Source organism: Gavia stellata, chromosome 1 (genome assembly GCF_030936135.1).
Source record: "Gavia stellata isolate bGavSte3 chromosome 1, bGavSte3.hap2, whole genome shotgun sequence".
NCBI lineage: Eukaryota > Metazoa > Chordata > Aves > Gaviiformes > Gaviidae > Gavia > Gavia stellata.
Window position 1 is genome coordinate 60,477,582 of NC_082594.1, and position 13,463 is coordinate 60,491,044.

Genomic DNA, 13,463 nt, shown 5'->3' on the forward strand with positions numbered 1-13,463 from the left:
CCGTAAAGCAACAAGGTCAAGGTCTTCAACTGATGCTCCCAGCTGGAGGATCTGACATTATGCAATCATTGCTTTTTTAAAATAAACAGAAATTGTATAAAGGCGCAAAGTAAGGGACAACTTCTGACACCTTTATTTGTGTTGGATGGTCAGTCACAGCAACTTTAGTACAAGTGAAACTGGTAAGCTGTCACTAAAAATATGCGAATATTGTAAAATGAACTTTATAAATTAATAGTCTTTCTCTAACAAATTAAGACTGAAATAATATCCATACAAGTTGTATGTTCTCTTAATCCTCATTCTTAAGCTTCATGCTCTGACTTCTTTTGCGTAACTACTTCCTCCTCTTTAGCAATTTTTCCTGCTTTCTCCTATTTATTTCTAAGCCTAATGTATTGACCTATTTTCTCTACTGGGACCAAAGCGTAACTAGAAACTCTTGAAGCCTCAGAGATGTTGGTGTACTTTTTAAGGTCATGAAGCCTTAAAACGGCTACATTTAGCACAGTGATAAGAAGTTTACTGCAATGTCTTAGGAGCTGCATTTCTTAAGACCTTAGGAAAAAAAAAAAGGCACTTTCTAAAATGTTTCTTGCAAATATGTTCCTTTGGAAACTGTTACTCAGAAGCTAATCAGTGAATTAACAAAATAATAATTTTATGTTTACCATTTCTGGTAATGGTTATGACAGTGCTCCCAGTGAACTCTTAAGAAAATATGTACCAATAAATAGAGGATCAGTAAGATAAGTACAATCAATAATTATGAGAAAAGGCTCAGGATATAAAACCCTGACAAGCCACTACTGATTTTTTTTTTTTAATAAATGACACTCTAAATAATGAGCTATGCCCATTTGGGGAAGAAAGTAGACAATTATCAACTGGTTGTTAGAGAGGCTCTGTTGTTTTTATGCTTTTCTCAGTATTGCTTATTTACACATCTGACGTGTAGGAAGATTAGCCATATCCTTCTAATGAAATTGCCATTTACCCTTTTACCCAGTGCCTCTTTTTTTTTTTTTTTTAATTGATCTGGGTACAGAAGATACCATGAACTTTAGATGTCCGTAATGGATTCAGTTCACATACTTCAATGTTGTGTCTAAAGAGATGAGAATTCTTATTTTTAAGAGGTGGCCTTGAATAAACAAATCACCATGTATATAAATCCAATGGAAGGGAGGAAACGTTTATGGAATATAAGAACCAGCTTGTTTACTTCTGTACTTGAAATGAGCAGAAATGCGCACAAAAAAACGCAGAATAAAGACGGCAAGCCAAGAATCTTCTGGGAATAGTCTTTAGCAAGATTATTCAAAGTATAGCATGCTTGCTTTCAAGCTTTTATGCAATTTTTTTGCTGTTCTCACTACTTTATTTTTCCAGGGAGCACACAGCCTTTTACATGTGTCAGTTACTGTAGAGCAACACAAAGCCCAGTGCAGCCTCAGGACTCTGCTGTGTGCGTGAAGAATTTTAACTCTTGGGCTACAATCTTTTGCACCTGTTTCTGAAAGGGGGAACCAGCTGAAAGATGAAGAGGAGGAAGGAAACTGTGCATGAACTCCTTCCAGCATGTGACACTAACTGTGGTAATGGGGAGGCTGTAGTCCTCCCTAACCCCAACTACAAATCCACCCCTGCAGTTCCCGTATTGATTCCAACACACATAATTAGGTCTTTCTTTGATCACAACCTGTTATTAACATGAAAGGCTTAATACATTCTCTAGGATATATTTCTAGCTTCAGAGTTTTTAAGAAATATTGGGTGCAGGGCAAAGACAGGTTTTGAGACAGGAAAATATCATGGAGTTTTGGGGCTACATCCACTTCACATTTCTTTGGAGTATTTTCTTTACAGTAGCAATGAAAATCCACAGCACAGGTGTCAACCTTCTCAGGGAGGAATGTAGCTTTTAAATCTCTCCTCTATTTTTAGAAGCAAAGACAAATTAAAGGAAGAAAACTAAATAGAAAATTACTCACACACTGAGCCCCTTCAGATCCATTTGGTCAGCCTTTTCTCTTCCTCTGTCTCTCCCTGAACTTGCAGGTATGTTCAGCAACCACTACACTGTCTAAACCACCAACAACCACTGAATTTGCAGCTCCTGCTGAAATGAAAGTATGCTAGCACAATAGTTGAGGAACTTAAGACCCACTGTGCACTTGGGAAAAAAAGACTGAAGAACGTCTAATCCCCGTTTGTGATCTCCACAATAACCACAAGACACTCCTGCTGATGGAAGTTTGCACTTCCTACAAAAATCAGAAGACAAATTTTAAAAAGTAGCTGATCCTACACAACATCAAAAGCTGAGAAATCTGTGTCTCGTTTATAAAGCAAGCTCACTGTATACAGCATAATCTGCTTAAGAAATCTCTATCATGAAGTCAGGAAAACGTGGTTATAAATGCTCTGGTAGACAAAGAATGCAGTTGAAAAATTACTTTGCAGAAAAATAAATAGGAAAATAAAGCAGATCTTCCTACCTACGAGTTATGGAGAGTTTCAAAATCAAACAAATCCTTGGAATCAGCAATGTCTGGCTTCCAACATACTTCTTTCTCACTGCCTATTGACTTTGTCACCTGGGATCATGTGAGCACTGCCCAAAGGTCTTCCCAGGGCTGGCCACCTACAAGCACTCTCTTCAACATCAGTTCTCTCTTCTTTGAAAACATCCACCCCCCTTCCAATTTTTCCCAGAGCTGGGACACACAAAGTGGCACATACACTTCTGAGAGAATAATTATCTTTGAATATTTTACTATCTGCAAAAGCTAAAATGGGTGACAGGAAGAGGACGTGAACACCCATACACATAGCATGATGACAAAAGCCAATTTCCATATTATACACCACCACCCCCGCCCGAACTACAGGCTACCTTAAAGAAGAAATTGCTCTTAACCATAGTATGCATTATATGGTTATAGGAAAAATGTAAGTTCTCATTCTTTCATCTCAATAGTCTCCTCCTTTCCCTCTTAGCAAACTGTCACTGTTTCTCTATGTCCTGCTCCCTCCATCCCTATGTTCTTCCACCCCTGCTTTTGAATGCAGGTAAACAGCATTTCAGTATTTGTTTTCATGTAGCAAAACATTTGAAGTGAGTAAGTTATATACATTACAGTACAGATATATTTAATTTTAGAAGGGTAAAGACAGAATTCCAGTGGATACAATCACATGGCACATGCCACTATAGATGTTATTAACTCATAACTAGTTTCAAGGAAAAACTTATTTCAGTACTTTTTCTTCTGTGTGGTATTGTTATTGCATCTGATAAAATGTCCTAAAAGATCTCTTCATTATTTTGAACACAGTATACTGCTAATAGCTGACCGAACTTCAGTATTTATTAAAACCAAACAGGATTCTTCACAAAGACAGAATACTGCAGGTAATATCCTAAAAATCAGTTACATTCACATTTTCAGATCATTTGGATACAGGTAGGAAAGAACAGCTGGTGACATCTTGTACTTACTAATAGGACCCCGGACGAAAAATACCGGACTGAGGTTCACGGATTGAGGAAGGTTTAGCAACTGTTTAAAGATGCCAATCTAAGAACATCTAGTCTGAAAATAGACAGGTGTCCAGACTTCAGCTCTTCACTCCTATGTCTTGTCTTATTATCGCCTAAGGACAATGTTCACACAGTATTTATTTCTTAAATATAAGTTCTTCCTTGCAGACCTAGCCAAAATAACTCAGACCTACTCAGCGGACAGAGTCAAATATCACATTGCATACAAAAGCAGATCTCATGTGAGCCAGATATACAGCCTACCACTACTATCACATAATGTTATATCATGAGTCCTTTTTACTATAAGCCTTCTAACATCCAGAAGATACAATTTTGAAGAAACTACATATGCATATACATGGTGCCATGATGCAGCCAGATAACGAACTTCATAATTTTCAACAGAATCGGATAGCTTTTTGACATTTTTCAATGAAGACATTTGGTTGAGTAAAAGAAAAACACAACTGAAGATGATTTTTCAAATGGCGCTGTTAGTCCACACCATGGCACATTCCACCATACCACTTCTTTTACAAACAAAGTAGAGATCAAGGTACTCAAAAGCTACTTCTCTAGTAAAGAACAGGTACACTCTCACATTTCACAGTCTCAGCTCCCCAACTATCCCGAAAGGAGGGACACATCTGACCATGAAGCAGCTACTTCTCTGTACAAGTAACCAGCTTTTTCTTTCAGCGGAAACCAAAGCACAAGAGTGGTGAGCATTCTCAGTCTCCCTCCAGCGTGTTTGCTGTTGGCATGACTGGACAACAGCACAGCTTTCCAAGCCCTTCAATTTATTTATAGCCTTAGACATTACTCTGTCAGAATGGTTGATAAAATGCTAAAATTTAATGATGGCCGCTGAATGCACAGTAATTTTATGTAAAGAATATACTGATGGCAATATATTCCCTTTATGGCTATATAGCACGGTTTAACTAGCTAGATTACTTCAAAAGTTCACTTTGACTGTGGGCCACTGACCCACCCCTTGCTGCCCTAGGATTAGTCTACCACAATGTAGTCTATATGAAAATCCTTAAGAGCCCATAGCTGACAAAGACATGTAGCAATGTGCTTAGTAAGAATCATGCTGGAAAAAATACGAAAGCAGTGTTCTGGGATTTGCTTTTGTAGTCTACTCATCTCTAGGCAGAAATTGTGTTGTAGCCCTCTATGAAAGCAAGGGGGCAGGTAGTAGCAGGCCATGCTTTGAGAGGATTCAGGGAGCAACCCCTCCTCTCTTTAAAATACCCCACATTCCGTAACCTGCTATGAATACTGCAGATGTATTTTTCAGGGTGTTAAAGAAAGGGATGAGGGCATCCTTCCCAGAATGATGCAGGGGTGGAAAGGAGCTTCTTTGTAGGCAGATGGCTGGCAGCATGCCTGCTTAAGTGATTATTTTAATGTTGCTGGGATTTTGTTGTACTACTAATTACATGTTAGTCTGCCTAGAACCTTGTATACACATCTTTTCATAATTTAAATTGCAATACATTAAAAATTAAAATAAACAGTGGTTATATTCTTTTAACATTGTTACAATTTTTGCTAAAATATTTATTTAAGAAATTTGAATATTCTAGATCATCTTCCCTTCCCAAATTCTTCCATCATTTAAGGAATTGCCAGCAAAACAGTTAACACCCATATATTTTAAATTTGAAATCCTGAAAACAAAATTAGGACTCCTCCTTTTTATCCTCTTCTCTTTCCTTTAAAACAAACAAATTGACATGTGATACACATTCTCATTGCTGCAGGGCAGTTCCTAGAAGTTGCAGCCACAACCTTGTACTGCCATCTTCATAAACACAACGCCTGAATGTAATGCCCCAGGAAGAAAAGGCCAAATTCGAAGGCTTTATTTTGGGGAAAAAAATAAGTGGAAAAATGAGATTATAGAATCATAAGCTAACTCAGGTTGGAGGGACCTCAGGAGGTCTCTAGTCTAATCTCCTGCTCAAACAGGAACAACTCTGATGTCAGACCAGGCTATTGCAGTTTACTCAGGTTATTCCAATCTGGTCTTGAAAACCTCCAACAGTGGAAACTGTACAATTTCTTTGAGCACCTTGTTCCACTGCTTGACTGTCCTCATGGTGGGAAAAAACAAGAGATGAAAAATGAAAATATCACAGGAAATAAAGAAAGGAAAAAGAAGAAGAAATTACCTAGTAGAACCAAGGCACTGCAACCATAATCCAGGAGTAGTATCTCCCAAAGCAAGACATTTATCAGTACTTAACTGATACAGGAAACTTCAAATGAAATAAAAGAGGCTATGGAAGTAAAGAAAGGGAGAACAGAAAAAGACTGAAAGGGAAATAAAATATGATTCAACCCATAATGCCCATATTAGGCTGACTTTGCTCTTTACGTCCAAAAAGATGGCAATCTCAAAATCTGCAGGACATCCAAGCCATTTTTCAACCATGGAAGTATGCTATTAGTAACACAGTAAAAATAATTTGTGAATGCAACACCTCTATTCTACGCACAAACACATCAAAAATCTTGTTTACAACTGCCCGAATTCCTAAATACCTAGGGGGGTGGGGAGGAAACCCAAATCCCCAGAAGCCAGTAACAGTTCTATTTCATCACGAGATACTCATGCCTATAGAAGACATTCTTAACTATGAAAATCCAAGACTCCCCACCTGTTCCAGAGCTTGGTCCAGCAGCCCATTACTCCCTACAACACAGCTTGATACTACTCATCTCCTGCGGTGAAGGTTTAAGACCTGAAACCTCTGTGACTCAAAACCTGGCTTTCGATGAATGCCACATAGGTCTACATAGTGTTCATGGTACCAGCAATGTCCAGAAGCTGGAAATAAGCCAAAATTGAGTAAGTTGTATTTCCAAGAGGTATAGCTTAAATGGGAATGAACTGCGATGGACCAAATTTCAGATTAAAATAAAACAAGATGCACCAAACAAAAAGATTATGGGTTTACATTTCTAAAGCACAAATGACATGCTGATTGTTATGACGTTAAAATTTCATTTTAAAACACAGTACCGAGCTCAAAACGGTTAAAGAAATTCCCCCAACTCTTCCTAAAAATCCCCAAAGGTATACGCATGAACTTGCAGAGAGCTGGCGTCTTCTAGCAGCCAGAGAGATCAACTCAAAGAAACGTAAATGTTTTCTCCCTCCATTAAAGTTTTTTAACTTTGTGATTTATGCAGCCAAACTTAGTTCATTGTCAGTATGAATTATTTCTGTGTTGGTCACTTAAAGGGCAGGTAGGGTGCGGCTGCTGTGGAAGGAAATGAAAAGAGAGAGGGACAATGAAATGAAACAGGAAATTGAAGATGCTTAAGACAAAACCAAAAGACCCACATAGCATTTAGTTAGTATTTTCTCACTGTGAATATTCCCTTATGAGTGACTCAGAACACAACAATGGGTAACTGACCAAATTATAGCTGACTTAAAAGCTACACCTGCACATAAAGGCCATCAGAAACCTCCATCCTTCTTAGAAAGGTATCTCTGACTTTACCGCGAGTGCTAAAATAAAAACATGTCAACCACAAAAAAATGTTAAGCACCTCTCTATCCACTGAGTCAGCAGTGTTGAGACCCCTGAAACCGCACGTTAAAGAGACTGACTTCAGGCCTAGGCATGTCGCTCTCTCCAACCACCCCAACCCTGTAGTGACCAGCCCCTGCGAACCAGGCGAAACTTCCCCTCAGGGAAGCAGCTCCCCACAGCCCACCCTGTCCCGCCCAGGCCCCATCCACAACCACTCCATTAAATTACTGCACCCCCGGCCTATGATAAATGAAGCGGCCTGTTGGCCTCGGGGCCCTGCTCTGCATCAGTCACGAAGTGAGGCACTTTTTCGCCCCACTGAGGGACGTGGAGGGGGCCCGGGCCGGCGGAGCCAGGCCGGCGGCGGGCGGCCAGCCTCCCGCTCAGGGAGCGGGAGGCTGGCCGCCCGCCGCCGGCCTGCCCCCGCCTGCCCCGGGGAGGCCCAGCAGCAGCAGCAGCAGGCCCCGAGGCCGGCCCGGAGCGCTCCCTCCCACCGCAGGCGAAGGACGGTTGGGGCGGGCGATAAGGAGGACGCCGCCACCGCCGCCCCTTCCCCCCTGCGGGGTCGTCCAGGCCTCTCGCCGCGCCTGTCCCTTCCCTGGGAGTCGCCAGTGTTCCCAGGCGAGCCACGGCGGCCGCCGGCGATCCAGGGGCCGGGGAAGGGGAGGAACCGGGGCCCACCGTGTACCGAGCCAAGCGCCGCGCAGCAAGCCGCGCCCGACGCCTCCGACCTACCGCCAGCATCTCCCTTCATGGCGCGGTCGGGAGGGGCCGGTCCCAGCCCCCGCGAGTGTGTGAGGTGTTACGGTTGTGTGCCTGCCTCGTCCGCCGTCCTCCCCGCGGTGGATCGGGGCGGCGGGGCCCGCGCGGCGCCGGCGGCCGCTCTCGGTCTCTCGGCAACGGCGGCGGGCGGTCGCGGGGACGGGGGCGTGGGGGGGGACGGGCGGGGCGGCCCGCGGGCCGGCGCCGGGGCGGGAGCAGGTGAGGAGGAGACGGTACCGACTGCACCACGCACGTTAGAAAAAAACCGGCCACCGCTCTCGAGCTGCTGAAGCCTCCCGGTTGAGAAGAAAGACGGCTTAACCGCTCGGGAGCCAGGGGGTGAGGCTGCGGCGGCCGGTGGTCCTGTCACGCAAAGCGCTCCCGCAGCGGCTTTGAAATGGGTTCGCTGCGCCCCGAAACACGCAAGTGGTGAGCGAACCCCCCACCGGGGGTTACCCCCTCTGAGGCTGAGCAGGCACTGTTCAAGAGGTTTTTGTTTGAGGCTTGGGGTATTCTCCCCCTCCCCCCCCAATAATGGTCTTCAGGTAGTAGGATAGTTTTCTTATTTTAGTAAAGAAACCCCGTTTGTGCATCTCAAAGCTTTTTTAGCACTCATGCACTTTGCTGCTGCAGAGTGTTTACTTCACCGGTAGCATCAGCTGGGTGGTTTGGTTAGTTTTTAAATTACTGAGGAGCCAAATCAAGGCTCAGTCTTGAGCTCCACAGTGAAATAAATGCATAAAATGGCATCACCTGTTGTAAAGAGATACCGCAAATAAATGAATGAGTGAATAAATAAATGGGGAAGGGTTTCTATACATGAAGTCGCCATGTTCCAATCTGTATTTTTATCTTCTTGGGCAAAAAAAAGTAAATTTCTGTAAACTATAATTTGTCTTTAAATCATGCTAGTTGATACGAAATAATGTGAACCCATAGCCTTCCGGAGCTTGTAAAATTAGCAAAATTAAAGATGTAATCCTCCAAATGCGGTTGTTGCTACGATGGCATTAAAGACATGGAATAGGATTTGAAAGAAAAAACCCTTAGCAAAATACCCCAGAAAGCAGAAGGCAAGTGTATGGCATAAATTGTATTAGGTTCCTTTAGATTATATCTATTTGACGCTTACAACAAAAACTAATAAGCCAGTTAGGGAGCTGGCCTCAGGATTATGGATGCAGTCCTGCCAGCGCTTACGTATATGCATTACCAGCATTAGCAATTCCAGTAAATGTAAGCACCTAATTTCAGTGTTTGCAGGACTAGTGTCTTTGATAGCAATCAGCCAGCTGATATCTCATGAAAAAAAAAAAAAAAAGGAAAACAAATCTATTTAAGAATAAATGTGCTTACAAATAATACTCTTCACATTTTGTCTTTTTCCTCCCCAGTTATATTTTATTACTTGGGATAAGTTGCTAGGCAGCATCATGCTCTTGCTGATGGCATCTCATAAATGAAAACTGACAGTTGCGAACAGTGAAACATTGCAGCTATATCTAAGCAAAACAAATCAGCATTTGCCAGCAGGTGTGACTTTGTGCAACAGTTTTTCTGTGGATATACAGGCCTCAGAAAAATAATTCTGGATAGAACAAATCAGGTTGGAAGGGACCTTGGGAGGCCATCTGGTCTGACCAATCTGCTGAAACCAGGCTCAGCTATGAGATCACACCGGCTTGCTCAGGGCTTTATCCAGTTGGGTCTTGAAAACCTCCCAAGACGAGAGACTGCACAGCCTCCCTGGGCAACCTGTTCCAGTGCTTGACTGTCCTCATGGTGAAGGATTTTTTCCTGACATGCGTTTGGGCCCTCTCTTGTCCACTGTCTCTTCTCTTCCTGACGTGCACCCTCGGGAAGAGCCCAGCTCCATCCTCTTAACAGCTTCCTCGTAGACCCTGGCAGACTGCTTTTAGGTGCCCCCAAAGCCATCCCTTCTCCAGGCTGAACAAGCCCAGCTCCGTCAGCCTCTCCTCATAGGACAAGTGCTCCAGCCCCCACCACCCTGGTAGCCTGCCACTGAACTCGCATATTAACATCTTTCATGTACTGGAGAGGAGCTCAAAATTGGATGTAGTATTTTAGATACTGTTTAAGGAGTGCCAAATAAAAAGAGATTAATTTCCTTACATGTGGTTTGTATTATAGAACACATATTGCCTTAGGTATTTCAGACTTCTACTTTTACCTGATATCTTATTTGGTAACTGTTAAATTTTGCCCTACCTGCCCATACTGAACCGCTATGAACTGCAGGCTACTAATGGGGACCCACACTTTCAGGAGAAGCTTGGATTCTCTTGGACAGCCTGTCCATGAGCATGTCTTGCATCAGATGATGCTAATGCTGGAAGAAGGGTTTAGCCCTTGATGCCTTGATGTGTCTGCCTATGTGCAAAGGAAAAACAGTAATGTCTTTCATTTAAAGAATTGTACAGACAGTGATGGTTTGCTCTTTACAAGAAAAAGCCCTTTCTTGCTTCACTATTTCACCACAAATTTACTTTCACGTCTGTCACATGCAAAGCAATTATGAACATTTTAGAACTTGAGTGGCATATATCATGTATGTGAGGATAAAGTGGAAAACTTTGATATTTATAAAATTGCTGATATAATTTTGCAAAGTCTATCAGTCATTTAAAGGCCATGCCAATGTATAATATTTAGGGCTGAAGTTTGGTTTTATTCTGATTTAGAAAATTCCCATTGACCTAAAGAGCAAGCCATAAACATAGATAAGGACTGAATTTGGGAGTTAATTTTAAGATGCTACTTTATGGTAATGTGAAATAAGTCAAACGGAAAGATATGTCTTAGTGAAGATTTGCCTCTCATCTCTGTAAATCTAGAACAGATAAAGGAATTTCCTTATTCACTCTTCAAACTTCAACACATGGTTGAAACTGGCCATGGGGAAACTTCCATTTAAAAGGAAATTTTGGAAAATTCCAGAAGACTGATATTGAGAATTCAAGGGGAGAATTCTCAACCTTACCTATCACTTTAATTTCTGTAACATGATCTGCAAACACAGTAAGATCTGCCTGCATAAAAGGTAATTAACAAACGTAATTTCCTAGACCTACTCACTCAGTAGGTCCTGAAGAAAAAGAGGGAACACAAAGCATCTACTTAGTTTTGCATGTTTTGTTGCACATTTTGGATAGCTCTCAAGCCCTGTGGTTTGTTTTTTGGGTTTTTTTTGTTGTTGTTGTTGGATGCAGTTAAGCAATTAAAAGGATAAAAATTGGAGTAAAATGTTTCTAGGCTGCGCCAAAGCAGGCAAGTAATGAACACCCTCATCTTCCCCATTTTCAGTGAAGAAAAGCAAGAGTTAAGAAGGGAAAGCACCAGTAGGTCCCCCATACAAGTTGGGGACCAACTGTTCCATCTTATAAAATCCAATTGCTACTCTCACGTTTGCTGACATCATACAAATACGCATGTTTCCACAGCAATATGTGTATTTCAATTATCCTACAGTGGTTGAAAAGAGGTAAAGCCACATTAGAAATAGAGAAATTATGGGCTTTTATTTCTGAGTGTATGTGAGCTTTATTTGTACCTCTTTTGTCCTTGCTTTCCATAAGTATCTGTTAAGGAGTTGAAGAGTAATGTAAACAAATTTTAAAAACATCCCAAGGAGCTGAGCTTATTGGAAACGCCATTGTTGGAATTTGATTTACCACTTGGGAAAGAATGCACCGCTTGGTCAGATTTCTGATATTCCATAATGAGTAAAAGAATTCATGAAATATTCATTTTGAAATTATGCTTGAGCTTTTAAAAAAGGTCACAAAATGTCATTTAGAAATTCAGAATTAAACTTCAGACCCAAAGGAAGATTTAATCATTTAGGCATAGGATACAAGTTAAAAACTGCTCTATTCCTGCTTTGTTTGCTGTCTAGCCCCAGGGTGTCCAAAGTCCTTAGTCATCTTAATGGCGGTTACCACAAAGTTCTCCCTTAGTCTGAAGTCCTGCTCTGCACACGCTGAGCAGCACCCTGGTCTTGCCAGGGCTCCACATGATTCAGACCAGCCCAGCAGCCCGGCTTTCTTCCATCTGTCTGCTCGGTGTGGTTCAGGCTGAGAGGTGGTCTCGCTCTGAAGCGTATAACCATAACAGACATGGTCACAGAGCAACGTCGGACTAGCAACTGCAAAAAAAGATCAGTTAATATTCATAAGTCATTTTGTTCAGGATGGACAAGAGGAAATGGCCTCAAGTTGTGGCAGGGGAGGTTCAGACTGGATATTAGGAAAAATTTCTTTACTGAGAGAGTGGTGAAACACTGAAATAAGCTGCCCACGGAAGTGGTGGAGTCACCATCCCTGGAGGTGCTCAAGGAATGTGTGGATGAGGCATTGTGGGAGATAGTTTAATGGGCATGGTGGTGTTAGTTGATGGTTGGACTTGATGATCTTGCAGGTCTTTTCCAACCTTAGTGATTCTGTGATAACAAAACTGCCATCTTGAGTGTCTGTGACCGGTGTCAACATTGACGAACCAGAATAAAGGACATGAAGTATGGTTTTCAAAATTTCAAACCTTAAGCATGGTCCTAAGTCTACAACTATGTATATATGTGGTTTGCTTTCGAAAAGTACTGAGTACTTGGAAGAGGGGTGATAATGGTGTTCCCCCCGCCCGTCTTTTTCCTTAATTTCTGTCCCTCCTTCATTTTTGGTTTAATAAAAAGCAGCAGGACCCACTGCAAGACAGAGCATTGAAACCATACAAGATGGTTGCTGTTGCCTGGAGAATCTGGTGTGCATATGTTCAGCTTAGGCACTAAACCTGAGTTACTGCAGTTTTGCCTCTAAGAAGTTAGCAGCATCTGTTTTTTAATTTACTATCCCTAGAAACAGCTTTTCAGTCAAAAAGATGAGAATGATCTTTCATTATAACTCGTTCAGGTAACTAGTTAAAAAAATACAAAAAGCGTAAACTTTAATTATTTTTATTGCATTTGCCACTATTTTAGATTTTTCAAGGTCCCCAGCAACAAAGAATATTGTCCCTTTGAGAAGTAAGGCACAGTTTGACCATGGAATGATAATTTATGTTGGAAAATGACATTTATTTCCTTTTTTTGTCCTCTTCAACAACATTGTTATCTTGAATTACACCAGGCCTTGACTCACTTTCTGAAATAAATGCTAAGCGGTTAAGAACGCAGTAGTATGTTTTTTAAAACATACTATTATTGCTGGCATTCTAAGCTGTCTTGCAAGCTTATGCTTAAAAATCTCATGCTGCCTTAAGGCCTCTGTAAAAGCAGGGTATTATTGCTGTTTGGGGGAATTAACTAGTAAACATTAAACAAACAAAAAACCTACCTACTATTTCAAGTTTCAACTGGGACCTGAAAGAGTAAGCTAAGGTTTTACACTGGAGTATAACACAATAACATCTTGATTAATGTTGGCCTATGAACTGTTTGGGTAGCTTATATTCACTACTATTCAGGCCAGCTACATTCAGGCCAGCTCAGCTTTAATCTTGTTCTAACCTTGATCCTGTAACTCCAAAAGCTATTTCTATTCCCTGTGTGATACCATCAGCTGTCCCAGATTCCGTGTCAC